This window comes from Canis lupus, chromosome 10 (assembly GCF_003254725.2).
Source record: "Canis lupus dingo isolate Sandy chromosome 10, ASM325472v2, whole genome shotgun sequence".
Taxonomy (NCBI): Eukaryota; Metazoa; Chordata; class Mammalia; order Carnivora; family Canidae; genus Canis; species Canis lupus.
The window spans coordinates 51,524,734-51,536,789 of NC_064252.1; positions in this window are offsets into that span (position 1 = coordinate 51,524,734).

The window sequence follows — 12,056 nt, forward strand, 5'->3', positions numbered from 1 at the left end:
CCACTCCTCTCCCATAGGGAAGGGTCTTTCTTTGTAAGATCTGGCCAGATCATGGTCATGGTGCCGACAGCAACTGATGTCTCTTCCATGATCTCCCATCAGCTTACTAAGGGAAGGTTGAGTTGAAGGAGAACCTGGACTGGTGGCTCTCATCCCAATGGAACAGGCTGGAATGTTTGCAGCCTGATGCTCATGGAGATATGTAGGGGCTAAAAATTGACATCCCCACGTTAGAGGCCCAGGGCAGAGGACTCAGACTGGGCCTGGGCCCTACTTGTTGATGGGGACAGGGCTTCTCTGTGGATCAGCAAGTCTGGCTCTCAGGGTCACAGGCCTTGGCAGGGCTGACCTTGAATCTTGACCCTGACCTTTTATGTGTTTTCCCAGCTCTTCCTTAGACCCATAAGAACCCCCTGAGTGCCTATTAAATTTTCAGTTTTCTTGGACTCAACCCCAGTAATTCTGATTCAGTAGGTCTGGGCTGGGACCCAATTATCTGCAATTTGAACAGGCACCTTGGCTAATTCTGAAACAGGGGTCTATGGACCCTACTTGACAAGTATCACCTTTGATTACTACATAAAATCCAGAACTGGGTACTATTTACCTTTATCTGGAATGGTATTAAAGCAATCTCTTCTGAAGAAAGTCCTAAGGTTGAATTTGTTGTCTTTCTGACTAAATCATGGGCATTAGCCAGGAGACAAAACTGTTGTTAAATGGTAATTTTAATTCACCAGATGCATACATGTAGGTGTATAGTTCACAGCTCTGTGCTTATCTGTGCTGCGCTACACAGCACAGAGTTCGTGTATCTTCATTCTAAGGAGCAGGCCGGCCATTCAGGAACGAAAACCCAGTCCTGTCACGTGGTAGTGGCTGCAGCTGCTCTGACTTGTGGACAACTGGAAAGGCTACTGTTCCTTTGTGACAGGACTATCCTGCAATGTGATGTTCCCTGTCCCCCAACCCTAAAAACCTTTGTGATATGATGCTTTTACCTAATGAGGATGTGAGTAGCAAATGTTTCCAAGGTATTGAGATAATGTCTCCACAGGGCCTCAAAGTTTAACCATTTCTTTTCTGTGTGTGGAGCAGAAGAAAAGTTTAAAGGAGGCTCAGCTGGCTCTCTCCCAAGTATGTGGTAGGCAGCATCTGGTTGCCCTCCTTGCTGACACTTGCTGAGGATGGTTCTAGAAGGTCTGGGCTGTTCTGCTAGAAGGGTCTGTTGCTGTGGCAGCCGGAGATGGTGGTGCTGCTGGCTGGTCGTGCTGATCCTAGGTTAGCCTCAGGCTTTAATTCAGGATTATTGTTTTCAGGATCTCTCTGTCATTAGGTTTAGGGAGAATCTGTTACGTGATTGGAGAAGGCCAACGCCACATATTTATTCAATGGGTCCTGATATCTGGGATCTCATTCCTGTCTGTCACTAGCCAGCTGAGGGACCCTGGATGAGACACTGAATCTCTCAGTCCTTGATTTTCTCATCTGTGAACTTACCTTACCTTGAAAGCCTTTGAGAAGGTCAGATCAAACCAGGCAGGGGACTTCTGTGGGAAATATATACTTGATCCAAATACTATTATTTTAGGTCTGGCTTTTAATTTAAAGCTGTGGTTGAAAAGTGTATCACATTCTTTATATTGATGCCCAGCTTCCAGAAACTAAGTTAAAAATCAATACTATTTTTTATAAAGTTTTAAAAATAAATTTGGAATCTCCTCTGTTTTTCTTGACAATGATTTATTTCTAATTTTTCAAAATTATGTGATGACCAGGATCTTTCATCTGAGGAACTCAATGTATGCATGACCCCTTTATATATACTGCTGATAATCGTATCTAAAGCACATTACAGAATCACAACTCTTGTGAGAACGGTGGTTCCAATGGTGACAGCAGAATTTAGGGACTTGCTGTGGAGCTGCCAAAGTTGTCATTGGTCATCTGAGGTGTCCAGTACTGGGGGATATTTATGGGAGAAACCATAAAGCTATGAATCAGCTAGGTGACAGGAGATTCTGCACACACCCCCTGGACAGCTAAGAAAGTGAGCAATTCAGCATATACTAAACATAAATCAGTGACCTGGATGTCAGGACATCTGTCCCAACACTGGGAAATGCCTGTCTCAAGAATAGGTGATTTAATTTATTTGCTGCTCTCTGCATTTTTGAATTGTGTTAATGTTAGGACCATCTACAGCAGAATAACTAAAATGCTGCTAGATTAGGATTGATGGAAACAAAGGTTCTAATGCAGAATTTGCCACCAGCATAGCAAGAGAGTTGTCTTATTTTTCTGTTCTAAAAACAAGGCTCACTTACATTGGTAACAAGCAATCTCAAGAACTGTTAGCATACTGAATATGAAACGGCCTAAGAAAGTTAAAATTTGAGGTAAATATAAGGTATTATTTTGATATTTCTAAGAGTTATAGGCATCTTTGAGTTCATTCATTTTTTTTTTTTTAAAGATTTATTTATTGGGATGCCTGGGTGGCTTAGTGTTTGAGCATCTGCCTTTGGCTCAGGGCGTGATCCCAGGATCTGGGGATTGAGACCCACATCAGACTCCCTGCGAGGAGCCTGCTTCTCCCTCTGCCTATGTTTCTGCCTCTCTCTCTCTCTCTGTGTCTCTCATTAATAAATAAATAAAATCTTAAAAAAATATAAAGATTTATTTATTTGTTTTAGAGAGTGAGAGCGAGTGGAGGGGAGGGGCAGAGGGAGAGAGAGTGTCCCAAGCCTACTCTCTGCTAAGTATGGAGCCCAATGCAGGGCTCAGTCTCATGACCCGGAGATGGCGACCTGAGCTGAAACCTGGAGTCAGTTGCTTAACTGACTAAGCCACCCAGGTGCCCCGAGTTCATTCTTTTTTTCTTTTTTTTAAAGTTGTTTTTTGAGATATGACATGCATCTCATAAGCAGCACACATTTTGTGCATGAACTCATTAGGTTTTAAAATTTTAAATTCTTGGAAAAGTCTTCTGTGCCTCATGTGCTTGACCAAGAAGATGTTGTTGTAGTGGGTTATGTGTTAAGACTGAATTCAAGCAGGAACTAAAACTGATATGAAATATTACTAGAGGGATCCCTGGGTGGCGCAGCGGTTTGGCGCCTGCCTTTGGCCCAGGGCGCGATCCTGGAGACCCGGGATCGAATCCCACATCGGGCTCCCTGTGCATGGAGCCTGCTTCTCCCTCTGCCTGTGTCTCTGCGCCTGTCTCTCTCTCTGTGACTATCATAAATAAATAAAAATTAAAAAAAAAAAAAAAAGAAATATTACTAGAACAGAGACCAGCTCCATGCATACATCTCTCCAATCAGGAGTGTGTAGGTATATTTCAATGCATTTACATGTGTGAGCATACAGATATTAGAAGACCAAAATATAGGAGTTATGTATTAGTGGATTGTGTGTGTGTGTGTGTGTGTGTGTGTGTGTGAGTAATAAGGCTCCTTTAGCTGCAAGCAGCAGAACCCCAATGAAAGAGTAAAAGGATAGGGCTACACTAGGAATGGAAATCACCCCGTGGTCTAAGGATCAGGTTTCTTCCCTCCACAGGACATCTTTGCCTCCCTGTACATGACTGCTTTGTCTCACCCTTGTCACTAGGTCCTCTATTTGTTACTCATAGCTTTTTCTACCTCATAGCCATGTAGTCTGCACTTGGCCTCGGCATGTCTTGGCCCAATCTCTGCATCTTTGTAGCTTTAATTTCTACTGATGTTGGAGCAGACTTTTCCATGTTTCCTAGTTCAAATTTCAGAGACAGAAAATGTTTTGTGTGGCTGCTGGCCAGCCTCCTATTTGGTTGTCTTTGGTTCAGGAGTTCACCTCTGGTCCCTTACGCAATGGCCAGGGAGTGGGTGGGAAAGGCACATGTGGGATGAAACATGGCACTGTGTCTTTCCCTTCAGCAGAGAAGGGAAAGTCGTATGCAATGCCTAGGACTTGGCAGCTTTATTATCATGGTGGAATGGGAGACTGTGGAGAAGTATCTTAGTGGTTCCCGTGGATATTAGGACTCTGCCAGAAGAAGGAAAGGGTAGAGAAAAGGGAAAGCACTCCTGCGAAGGGGATTAAATTTCTCCCAATCATTCTGTAGACACAGGACTTGTTCAATGATGAAAAATCACAAACCAGGATAACAGCTAAACAGGAGCACATATGGGGGGCATGGCTCGTAGATTTGTCGGAAGGTGCTGGCTACAGCAGACAGGAGCCCATGATGTGAGAGGTGGGTTAGCCTCCAAGGATGTCGCTTCTGAAAGACAGCCCTGACTCGTGGAACAGTGTGCTCCTGCCTGTTTCAGGCATGAGGGAGGGGAGTGGCCTTTCCAGGTTGATGCATCCCAGGAATTCCCACTTGTCTTTGCGGCATAATCTTCCACGTTGGCAATATTTGTGATGCCGCATTTTCTACTCATCGTTTTAGTGGACTTTTGTGGCATGAAGGCTTGCCCAGTATTTTAGCTGTACCCAGGGGAAAAGGAGAAGAGAGCAAGCTGGGGAGAGGGTATTTCTCCTAACACCAGTCCTGGAGACTGACTGCTTGGAAGAATTCACAAAGTTGATGTGGTGGAGGGATGTGCTTTGTTGTTACATTTCCAAGGAAGCAATCCAGACTTGACACTGAGGAAAGGCATAAGACCAGAGAAAGTTAACTGGAGGCTGTAGTGAGTGAGAGATACCTTGATCATCTGCTTTGCCTCAGGCAGAGAAGTGCCTCAGAAGCCTTTGGTCCCTGAAATCCCACTTGTGTGTCAGGAAGAGGGAGCCCCTCCTGTCATGCTATGGTGCTTTGGCCAACAGGGGGCTGAACTGAGTAGTCCTCACTCCAGCTCACAAACCCTCCAGCTCCTTGCTTCCAGCTCTGGGACCCACGTGCCCTCTTGTTCCATCTCAGCTTTCCTCAAAACTGCCCCCACTCTTGCTCAGAAGAAATAGCCAGATTAACACCTTGGTTTCCAAATGTGTCTCTGCTAGAAGCAGCTGTGGATACCACATGGCTGTCTCCCTGGAGGGGTGTGTCAAGAGGATTACTCACTTCAATGTCCTCCAGTTGCCAGAGCCCTGGAAGATTCTATTCCCAGTAGCATCACGGTTATCAGGAGACAGGGAGGAAGGAAATGGTCAGCCTTTACTACCTGCATATGCAAGTGCTTTTAAATATAAAAAGCCATGTGGGGGTGCTGTGGTTACAAGAGATGAATGTTCCTTTACTGAGGCTGTGCGCTGAAAGTCCACAGTGGGACTGGGTGCAAACAGGCCATCAGACAAGCATGTCAATGACGGCTCTTGTAAGCCAGTAGGTGTGGAGAGCAGAGTCAGTCTGGCATTTTGAAGCCACTGGCCATGCCTGTGTTTTTATATGCAAACCTCAGGGAGCTCAGTGGGAAAGCCTTCTTATGCTAGCTCTTCAGCGGGACCTTCGCTGAGGGAGAGTAAAGATGGGCTGCTTGGCAAGCATTTTCCTTTCCTGGTTTTGAGGCTTCATTAAATAGGAGCTGAGGAGGCTGGCTTAGTGAGGAGATCCTGTGATTTTAAATTGTGGGCTGAGGAGAATTTGGATAGAGGGCAAAGAGAATCTGAAATTTAGACTCTGAAGGAGTCAAAGGCTCTTCCAGCCTGAGAATTGCAATGAGCAATGACTAGCAATATTCTTCAATTTTCAGAAAAATTCTGTGCAATCTGTGCCAATATCTTATTTACACCTCTTCTTTTTTCTGCTTCATATGTAAATGTTCAAACCCTCTTTCACAGACCACCCATGCCCACACAACTTTTGCCTAATAGCTGCACTGGTTCAGTGACCAAATTCAACATAAAAGGGTCTTTGCAGAGAGGTCACTTAGCTAACGTGTGTAATCATCTTATTTGTTCACAATCCCTTTTGAAGGAGCTGAATGGTTGGCTCATCCAGGTCACTGCAGAGTCATCTAATTAATGTTTCTAAGATCTTGCTATCCTTATGCCCTCCTTGCTCCAGAACCTACCATGGCCCACTCATGACTATGCATAAACTCCATATTCCTTCACCAGTTTCTTAGTGTCCCCTAAGACTTCCCTATGCCATGCTTCTCCAATCCCTTTCCCCACTTCTCCCTCAAATGGCACAGTCACACCCTCCCCACAGCTGTTCTTTACATGGGGTCATTCATCTGCCTGTATCAGCCTACCTCGTAAAGTCTCATCCAGTCTGCAAAGTCTGCCTCAAATCTTAACTTTTTGGTGAACTTCTTCCCCATCATCTTTTTCCAATACAATTTCTCCTTACCTTGAGTTTTTACAGAGTCAGGTGCTTGAGGAGAGAGTTATTTTTTCTAAATTCCAAAAGTTTTGACTATTAAGGAAAATAGATGAGCAATGTAGAGTTTTGGTTTTTATTTTTTATTTTTGTTTTTATCATAAACCATAGAATAGGAGACAATGCATGATGACAACTGAATAGGTTTTGGAGATAAGAATCTTTTCTGGGGTATTGGTGAGGTGTTTGGAGAGAGGAACAGGAGAGGAGAGCACAGGAATTTAGAACTGGTATTGAACCCTGCTCAAATCCTGGGTTTGGAGGGTGGACATAGAGGCTCTTGATAGGATTGGGGTGTGAAGCCAGAGGGGCCACATACCTCCCTTCCTGAGGGACTTTGGGAGGAAGATACCCAGCAGGGTGCCCTGCTCCAACATGTTGGCTTCTGAAGCATAGAAATGGCCACACAATAATTTTGGCCAGAAAAGGGGCCTCGTCAAACATCCTCCCTCCCTTTCCACACAAGTCTCATTTGATTCCTGTGAGGCATGGATAAGACATAAAGGTTCTTAGGCAATGAGTCATTTAGAGCCTGATGGGTTTCACAGGGATTCACCTTGAGATGGGTCAGGGATCCCAAAGCAGATGCTGTCAGGTAGAGATTTCAAGTTTGAGAATAAATCAAGGGAGGAGTGGCCAGGTCTGAGAAGGTCAGCAGAGCCAGGGAAAGCCAAAGTGTTGGCCAAGATGGGAGGAGGACTCTTTCCTGGAGCCATCCTGGGCATGGCTTGTCCTGAGGGGATATATGGTAGGTTGTTCCTGTGAAAAGTGAATGTGGACCACTCAGTTATCAGTTGTGACAGTAGCCATGAAGGAAGTGAATCAAGTATAGTGAGGGAGGGTTGCAGGTGTGATGGGCTCCATTGGCAGCATTTAAGTTGGAAGCAGAAGCAAAAGGAGACGTAATTCAGGAGGAAGGGTCCTAGGCAGAGGGCACAGTGTTGGAAGGCTCTGGGAATAGAGAGAGCAGGTTGGGTTTAGGGAACTGGGGGAGATCAGAGCACTCAGCTATGGTGGCATGAGACAAGGTCAGGAAGGTGACCTGAGGTGGATCATGCAGGCCTTGTGACCCTAAAACGGAGTTTGGACTTTAACTCTCAGTGCAATGTGAAACCATCGAAGAGGTTTGAACAAAAGAGTGATACCATCCGATTTTTAAAAATATTATTGTGAAAGATTATTTTAAAAGATTATTGTGGCCATTCTGTGGAGCCCAGATCAGAGGTGGGGCTGGGGGGCAGGTTCTGGAATGGCAGCCTGGGGACAAGATCTTCCTACCCATAGAGGAAACCCCAATATATTCAATCTCTTTCTCTTCTGGCTCCTTAGCCCCAAGCATCCTTTTTGACCTAGGGTTTGATGTGGGACTGAGGTGTATCAACTTCCTTTTAGCAGTTCAGTTGAATACACTACATACTTCTTGAACATCTACATGTACTCATCCTTGAGCAAGGCACTGTAAGGGATTCAAGAGACAAAAACCCTATCTCTGTCCCCAAGGAGCTTTAAAATGACCTAAAGAGAAATGGCATTTGTTTATTAATCAAATAAAAAGTCATTTTCTAGCATCTGGACACTGGACTTAAGGGACGACTTAGATATGGTCTCTGCCCTGGAAGTGGTCATGTTCTTGGAAGATATACATTTAAAGAAAAGATTGTATAGTGTTACATAATAGTGGTACATGCTGAGTGTTAAGGAAGGAAGGTGTGTGTCAGGAAGCCTTAGAGGAAGTGAAATTTATGTTGAATCTTAACCAAGGGTTGGAATTGGCTAGAGGCTAAGAATTTCATTTCTATTCAAAGGAGGCTGCTCAATATGAGTCAACAGTGTGAGGTAGCTGCTAAGAAAGGGAGTACCATTTCGGTTGCATTAATGAAAGCACAGTTTTCCTGCTTTCCTGACTACAGAATTGTTATGTATAGATGAGGGTAACCCTCTTGAAGAGGGATGTCCATGTAGAATTGGATGGATACGTCAGTCTGGGACTTCTGAGAAGCAGATCACCAATTGGGATTAAACGTGTAATGATTTTTATTAAGGGAAATGCTTTGGGAGAATAATAGAGAGAGCCAGGGAAGGCTGAGAAAGCCATTGGAATGCAATATGTCTTACCCAATTGCAGGAGAGAGGGAAGAGAGGTTGGGTGGAAGTATTCTAGATTGTCATGCAGGCTGAGGAAAGATTGGGAAGGCCTTTGGGGAGTCCTCTAGCCAAAGTTAGCTATGAGCATCCTGTGTTTTCTGGGATTTAATTTCCATAATGCATTCAGTCATTGGCTGGCAGCCTAGGGGGAGTGTGGCCTTAGTGCAAACATGGTGGTGAATTTCTGGGGCTACAGCTGGGGCCCTTGACTGATAAAACTCCCTGTAGCTGGGGGTCTAGGAGGCTCACATGGCTGCCTGTAGAGAATGGCGGTAAGAAAACTCAGCCAAACGTGGGAAAGATGAGTGCAGTATATTTAGCCTGAAGAAGTCTCAGAGGTAACATTTATCATTCATGATTTTTTAAAAAGATATTTATTTGACATTTATTTATTCAAACGGCTATATGCTGGGGATGCCAACAGAAAAGAAACAGACCTTGCCTTCAAGGAGCTCATAGTCTAGTGGGGGCTGTAGATTGCACTGCGATGACTGGACAAACACAGAGCATTGGGAGCACACAGGGGATGATGTTGGGGGTGCAGGGTCATTGGATTCCTGGAAGGCCATGAGCTGGATTTGAAAGACAAACTGCAAGTTTTTAAGTGGAGGTAGCAAAAGATTCCACTAATATTCAAAGAGGTGTGGTATATGGGAAGACGTTTCATTTCCATGTGAATAATGTAATTGGATTATTTTGGCCCTCAGGTGTGGAAACTATGGGAAACAGATTTGGGATCAATATAAGCAAGAACTTTCTGATGCATGGAGCTTTGCAAAAGTGAGATTGAGTTGCCCTGGTGCATTTCCAGTGTGGCTCAGATGCCGCTGGGAAAGATGTTAGCAGGGATGGAGCCAGGTCAGGGGAGGGGGTGTGTGATTCTCAAGGTGACTGTTAAAGTCCTTCCCATTCTTGGGATTCTGTGATTCAAAGGAGCCTGTTCTGGAAGGCAGCCACTGGGGTGACCTTCTGTACCCTCCCAGTCACAGGTTGCACGCTCTCCTGCCATTTCTTCCTGGTCAGGGATGGAGACAGGAGGCCTGTTTCTTGGAAGGACCAATTTGAGCGTCTAACCTATGACACACGACAAAGGTCAGGAGTCCCAGGCAGTGATTTTCTCTGATCAGTGGAGAAATTTCTATCAGCACTCTTGAGTGTCCTCTCCTAAGAAGGAAGCAGGCCGTAAATATATACACACAATGCAATGTAATTGCATCAATGGCCTCCCAAAGCCTCTTTCCATCCTGGAGAAGCCCTCCCTGGAGGCTTGATAAGTATCTGAGAGGAAATAGACTGCTAATTAGCAAAGTTAGGTTACGTATATTCCTGACAATGTCCATTTTTTTTAAAGATTTTATTTATTTATTCAATGTACAATGATAGTCACACAGAGAGAGACAGAGAGACAGAGACACAGGCAGAGGGAGAAGCAGGCTCCATGCAGGGAGCCTGATGCAGGATTCGATCCCAGGACCCCAAGATCACGACTTGAGCCAAAGGCAGACGTCCAACCACTGAGCCACACAGGTGTCCCCAACCTCTCCTTTTTAAGTGAGGGAAGTGAAGCCCTAACATTGTATCCTTTTTTGAAATACTAAGTCTATCATCTCTGTATCTTTGTTTCCTTTCTGTACATGGAACACTCCCAAGGACAGACTCCTCAAATGTGGCAGAGGCTGCTGGTCTCCTAGCAGTATTCCTACTCTCTTTCTTATGAACAGAACCTTGGTTTGCCCTCCCGTGGCGTGTGCTCAGCCAAGGAACCTCATTGCCCTACCTTGCTTGCAACGAGTACTATCCATGTCACAAGGTTCTAGCTCATGAGAAGTAAGCTGAAGGTTTCTGGGAAAGCTCTCCTTCCTTAATAGAAGCACCCACCACTTCTTGCTTCTTCTTTTGCTTCCCTCCTGTTGCTTGGAATGCAGAATTTGTGAATGGAGATCATACAGCCATTGGGAGAGAATGAGAACGAGATTCTTACCCGAAGAATGGCAGAGAAGAAAGCTAGAAGTGCCTGGCTCCAGATAATCTACGTGGAGCTCTCCTCTACCTTCTCTGAGTTTATGTTATTTGAGGGAAATAAAAATTCCTGCCTAGGTAAGGCACTGCTCTTTGGAATTTGGGTTGTCAAATCCAATGCCAGATGGATAATGCTGAGTCAAAGCGAGAAAGCAAGATAGATCTTGGACTGCGGGAATCCCTGGGTAGCTCAGTGGTTTAGTGCCTGCCTTTGGCCCATGGCGTGATCCTGGAGTCCCGGGATCGAGTCCCGCGTCAGGCTCCTGGCATGGGGCCTGCTTCTCCCTCTGCCTGTGTCTCTGCCCCCCTCTCTCTCTATGTCTATCATGAACAAATAAATAAAAAATCTTAAAAAAAAAAAAAGATCTTGGAGCGCATATGTTCTGATTAGTATCTTCAATTGTCCTGGTCTCAGAGACCCCCAAATTCCGGACCTGAGGCATCTGTGGCTTCCTGCATGAAGACCTGGTAAAGGGAAAGGGCACTGAACTTTGGAGAGACCTAGGTTTCATGTCTATTTCTGCCATTTACTAGTTGTGTAATTTCTGACAAGTTGGATAACCTGTCTGGGGCTCAGTTTCCCTTATTGTAAAGACAGAGAGTCTGAATAGATCTCAAGGTTTCTTCCATTGCTCTAAGTCACTCTTTGTCTTCCCCTGTGACTGAGTCTACATAGAGAGTTCATCTGTGTAGAGGCACACTTCAGAGCAGTAGTTACAGGTTGGGAGGTTGTGGGTGGGACAAGTGTGAGAAATAGCTTTGCTTTTAGAGGCTATTTCTTGCTAAATATAATCCAGTTTGCTAAGGATTTCTTCATGCAAAATTCTTTGTATTTTTTGTGGGCTGATTACTGGCTTCGTTAATATAATTAAGCACAATTACAGAATTAGTACAGATCTATGTAATCAGGTACTAACAATATGTGATTAAGTAACTACATCTTATAATTAGAGACTTAAGCATGCAGTGCTACTTTAGAGTCCTTATTCTACTTTGTACAAAAGTTGTGCCAAATCTACACACAGATCATTTAAGACGTTCACTTTACCGCACAGTTGAATGGGTGCTTTTTATTCCTGTAAATTACTGACAATACATTTTCTCAAACCCTTTTAGATGGTAATAACTTTGCATTTTATTTTCAAATCAAATATATTTTTTTAAAAAAGTAATTTATGACTCAAAAATCAATTAGGAAAAAAAAATCAATTAGGAGGTTTGAGAAATGAAAGGAAAGAAATGCCAGGTTCATTTCAGATCACACAAAATCGAAGTTGTCTTAGAAAGAGTGATTTGAATTCTGGAAGGGGAAATCCAAAAGAGGACCGCTTGAATAACATTAATGTCATGCCATCAGTCTTTGGAATTAGAGTTTGACTAATTTTCCAGGTATCTTGTATGCATTTCATTTGCATCCAAATATTTGATACATTGCATTTTTATCCTTTGACAAAATCAAAATGGGAGTTCCAAGATGATGGAAATGCTCCAAATTTATGAGATCCTTAGTTTTTTCAAATGGGTTTGCAAGAATGGCCTTCCAGAGAAACTCAAAGGGAATCTTTTGCCCCCTTTCCAT